The sequence below is a fragment of the Alexandromys fortis genome, unplaced genomic scaffold, assembly GCF_014885135.2.
Source record: "Alexandromys fortis isolate MF-2015 unplaced genomic scaffold, M_Fortis_MF-2015_v1.1 scaffold_30, whole genome shotgun sequence".
In the NCBI taxonomy this organism is placed as follows: Eukaryota; Metazoa; Chordata; class Mammalia; order Rodentia; family Cricetidae; genus Alexandromys; species Alexandromys fortis.
In genome coordinates, this window is record NW_026067922.1 from 3,316,469 (window position 1) to 3,321,289 (window position 4,821).

Genomic DNA, 4,821 nt, shown 5'->3' on the forward strand with positions numbered 1-4,821 from the left:
AAAAGGACCAACCAAAAATTTTCCTGCTTCCTGTGGCAGTTTAATTTCCCTAACCCCATAAAACTCCCGACCCTTCTACAATAAAGAACTTTTATATTGGAATCTCTTGGAGTCTGTGTCGCTGTCGCTACATCTTCTCATCCGCTCCCCTCCCCTCCCCCCTCTTCCTGGGAAATGGGGGTCACACAACAGGCAGCAGCAAGGAGCCTGCAAGAAACTACTACTGGTGCCCAGTGTGAAAACACCTTTTCCTTTAGCTCGCTTTTTGGGTCCTCCTTAACCTCTTTTGGGCATTTTTCTTTTTTGTTTGCTGCCCCCACTGCTGTCCCTGTCCCGACTCTGCCAGTGTTTTGAGTTCACCCGCTTTGGCTGTTTTTGGTGACTTTCTGATTCCTATTGTCATTTTCTAAGCCCTTGGTGAGTTGGGACTTTCTTTCCTCTCTTCCATTTTCTTTTCTTTCCTATTTGTCTTCCTGGTTAGGAACTCTCCATTGTGACTTGGTTCATCCTGGTACCTCCACATAAGGGCTGACCACCCAGGAGGTAGAACCCATAAAGGACCGTCCAATTGATCCTTTTCGCCAGGAGACATTGTGTGAGCATAAGGCCATGGCCTAACAAACTGCGAAGTCCCTCACTATAAGCAGCACCCTGGGTCCGTGAACACTGCTTTCCCTTCTGTCCTTATCCTCACAGGGACTCCCTCCCTCACAGCCTGAAGACAACTGACGACTTTTGCCAGGGGTCATTCTCCAGGGTTGTCTGAAGGCTCTCTGGCTTTATGGGGAGTCCCGACCGCTCTTCGGCATATGAACTGTTGAACTTCCTCTTTTAGTCTCTCTTGTCAACTAATCTGGTTATGTGAACACCTATTAAAGGCCTTAGGACAGTATCCTGTCTTTTAATTCACAGAAAGGCTTTGGCCATTCATCTGGGGTTGAATCCCCTTTCCCTTCAGGAGTTGGAATGTTCTCCCCAGATGGCAGCTGCTTCCACTAGTTTGACCCTGGAGCTGAGTACAGGGACTGAGATGCAGGTGTCACTCACCCCATGTCTTTTGGCTGCTTTTTTCTCTGCTGCATCTCCTCACAGGCTTCTCCTGGGCCCATCATGAATGGTGTCCCTTCCCTGAAGGATGGGACCTTCCCTTCTCTGCCAGCACTGCCACTACCCCCTCCCCAAACTTGGCAAAAGTTCTGTGAGTCTCATGTGAGGGCCTCTGCCCTGGTTCTTGTCGGCCATTTTCACCTCTACCTGGTCTGTACCCACAATATGCAGAGCCTGGAACAGAAGTTGCCTTTTCTGGCTATTTTGATGAGCTATTCCTGCAGCACTTCAAAACTGAGATGGCCTGTTGTAATAAGATTGGCGGCAGGCCACTTCCTGCCACCCGGCCACCCGCATGGCTAGCTTTACCCGAAATAATTACATGGAAGCTGTATTCTTTTAAACACTGCCTGGCCCATTAGTTTCAGCCTCTTAACCCATTTCTAATAATCTATGTAGCACCATGAGGTGCACTTACCAGGAAAGATCTTAACCTGTGTCTGTCTGGAGTGGGAGAACCATGGCGACTGCCTGAGTCAGCTTCTTTCTCCCAGCATTCTGTTCTGTTTACTCCACCCACCTAAGGGTTGGCCTATCAAATGGGCCTAGGCAGTTTCTTTATTAATTAACCAATGAAAGCAACAGATTAGAAAGAAATCACTCCCACATCAGTGGCCCGGGCCTCCAGCTCACTCTCCCTACCTATCTTGGCCCCAGTGAACCCTGGTGTGGAGACTGAACCACCACATGACCTGTCCCTTGACAACTGCAGTGTGGGTGGGCCCCTGGCTGTGTTGGGCTCATCTCTATCTTCTGAGGACCTAGCTGGCCCCCTTCCTTCCTCAGTCTCTTCCTCCTCTACAACGTCCTCAAAGCCAAAGATGAAGAAACACTTTTCCCTCCATTCAGTGGGTTGCTCAGTCAGAAGTTCCGTATGTGGCAGCTTGTGGTGGCGAGGGGCCATTGACTCTTCCTCCCTAACTGGGCCTCTGGAGGCCACATCAGGTCGTCCAGTCCTAGGTGGTGCTGGGACACTTGGTAGGGGACTGGCTTGTGATGGCACATCCCTTGGGGAGACATGGACTCACCACTTTGAGAGGCTGAGACTGAGTCATGGAGGGGGAACCTTGAAAGACAGAGCAAAAATGGTACAGAGAGAAGAGCTGCTCAGTTTTATGGGGGCTGAAGAAGCTGTCCCTGACCCAGAAGGAGTGGGTTGTGAAGGAGGGGTGGCTGGGCTGACCTCAGGGGGAGGAGGGCAGCCTCAGTGGCCCAAGTGTCACCTACTCCTCCAAAGTGGAGGAGAAGGAGGAGGAAAAGGCAGTTGCTTGGAGTTCTTTGTACCACCCAAGGCATCCCAGTCCCAACTCAGCATCTCACTGATGTCTGCACAGCCACGGCCCTAGAGATGCCGACAGGGAGAACACATTTGTGGTTCAGGTAGAAGGCCCTTCAGAGTACATTCTGGAGACAACTGATGCACTTCATGTGATCTGGGTGTCTGACATCCAGGAGTTCCTAAGCCCAGGACTCTGCCCTGCTATCAGCCCCTATCCCATGACTCTTGTCCTGGCTTCTGTGACCTCCTTCTACACAAAGGATAATGCAGACAGCCTGGAGTTGCCCTGCCCAGCCAGGATCTGGGACCACTTGGCTCCTGGGGCTTATGGGAGCCTTTCTGACTAGCCATCAGCATCCTTCTCCCCTAGTTCTGCCTCCATTGCTGCCTCCTTGACTCAATGATTCCTCTGAAATTGCCTCTTCACTTTCCCATTGAGGAGGTGCCCCTACAGGGACAATTTATCCCCTCTGAACCCCTACCCTCCCCTGGATACTCCAAAAGCAGCCACAGGGTCATTCCTGTTCCAAGGGGATTCAGAGGGTGCTGAGGGAGATCATCCCCTCTCAGGATATCCTTGGTTCCATTGCATACTCTCTTGATTTAAGGTTGCCTAGTTAGTGCTGGAAGGAGGCACTGGCTCCCATGGTGTCTTCCTGGCACATCACAGTGAGACAAGATGTAGTGAATATGTCCTCACTTTCTACTTCCAGGACAAGGCCAAACACCTGCATTTGTCACTGAATGAGTAAGGTCTTTGCGAGGTCCAACATCTGTGATTCCAGTCTATTTTTGATATGCTTGAGCACTTCTGGATGCTCTGGAGTCTGGAGGCTCCAGTAATATTGTCCTTGTTGGCTATGTGCCTTCCCAGTGGCAGCAGGGCTTGGAGCAGGCTGGGAGCCATGTGGGCATGTTCAAGGGCTATCAATGCTACCCTGATTCTCCCTATTTTGAGCAAATACTCAAACAACGGGCCATGCAGCTTCAAACCCATTATGATTGGTACTCCATGTTGAAGGCAGTCCTTGACCCCTCAGTTTTTCTCCAATGGCACTCTGCTTAGAATAATGCAGCAGAGACCCAAGCCCATACAAATTTGCAATTTGGACTTAATATTACCCTCAACATGCTTACTGGCCAAGGACAATACCCTGATCCTGTCTCACAATCCATGATTGGCCTACAGGCCTATTTCCAACAAGTGTCTGACCTGACCTTTAAGGCCCTCTGATGTGGAATCCCCCCTATATTCTGTGAATACCATTAGTTAATAAAGAAACTGTCTTGGCCTGTGATAGGGCAAAAGAGTAGAGCTAGGTGGGGAAAACTAAACTGAATAAACTGAATACTGGGAGAAGGAAGGCAGAGTTTAGAGATGCCATGTAGCCACCAGAGGGGAAAGATGCGAGTTGTCAGCTGGAGCCTTGCTGGTAGGCCATGAGCCTCATGGTAAAATATAAACTAATAGAAATGGGTTAATTTAAGATAGGAGTTAGTCAGAAATACACTTAAGCTATTGACCAAACAGTATTGCAAATAATATAGTTTCTGTGTAGTTATTTCAGGTCTGAGCAGCTGGGAACAAACAAGCAGCTTCTCCTACGACAGCCCTCAAACTTTGCATGCCCCCAGGACAATGTAGGCTATTTCTGCAATCTTGTCCAGCAGGCTGTGGAACCATTTTCTGAATTTTCAACCTGTGTCACCAATGCTGTTGAAAAGCACATCCCCTGTTCTCTGTATACAGAAAAAAATGAAGCATATGACAGAATTAGCAAGTAGTACTTCCTCATCGGGACTGTTAGCCCTCAAATAATGACACAGGGATTTATTAATTAATTATGAAAGCTTGGCCTATAGCTTGTTCCTAACTAGCTCTTATTACTTAAATTAACCCATTTCTGTTATCCCATGGCATTACGTTTCTTCCATCTTGTACCTCCTGTTTCCTCTCCATGTCTCCTGGTATTCCTTGCACCTAGATTCCTCCTCTTCTTCCTTTTTCTCCCCAGAAATCCAATTTATTCCTCCTACCTACTTATTGGCCATTCAGCTTTTTATTAAACCAAGCACGGTGATATATCTTCACACAGTGTACAAATGTCCCACAACAACAGAATCCATTGATTGCAGTTCAGGACATGATTTTAGTCTGTGAGTGTCGCCCAATTAGTCTGAGTCCTGTCAATATTTGTGTGGCCTGTTTGTGAAACAAGTAGATATCAGCTAAGGCATTCTGAAACAGCTCTCAATTCTTTTACGCAAATAATGTCAAAGATACTCTCAGTCCCCAGGAACTTGAGCACAGTATGCTTTAGAATTCTTAGAACTTCTTGTTTTGTGTTTAAAAAAAAAATTAAAGTTCTCTTTAAGTAAAGTTTTTAAAAAAAGAAAGAAAAAAAGAAAAAGAAAAGTGTGTCCCATCTGGCCCT

The 4,821-nt window shown here is 47.7% G+C and overlaps 1 pseudogene; it reads left to right on the top strand.

The window, feature by feature from the left end:
- The first annotated feature begins 1,110 nt into the window (after nt 1-1,110).
- On the top strand, nt 1,111-3,452 carry LOC126501280 (SH2B adapter protein 1-like; annotated as a pseudogene).
- Nucleotides 3,453-4,821: the final 1,369 nt, after the last annotated feature.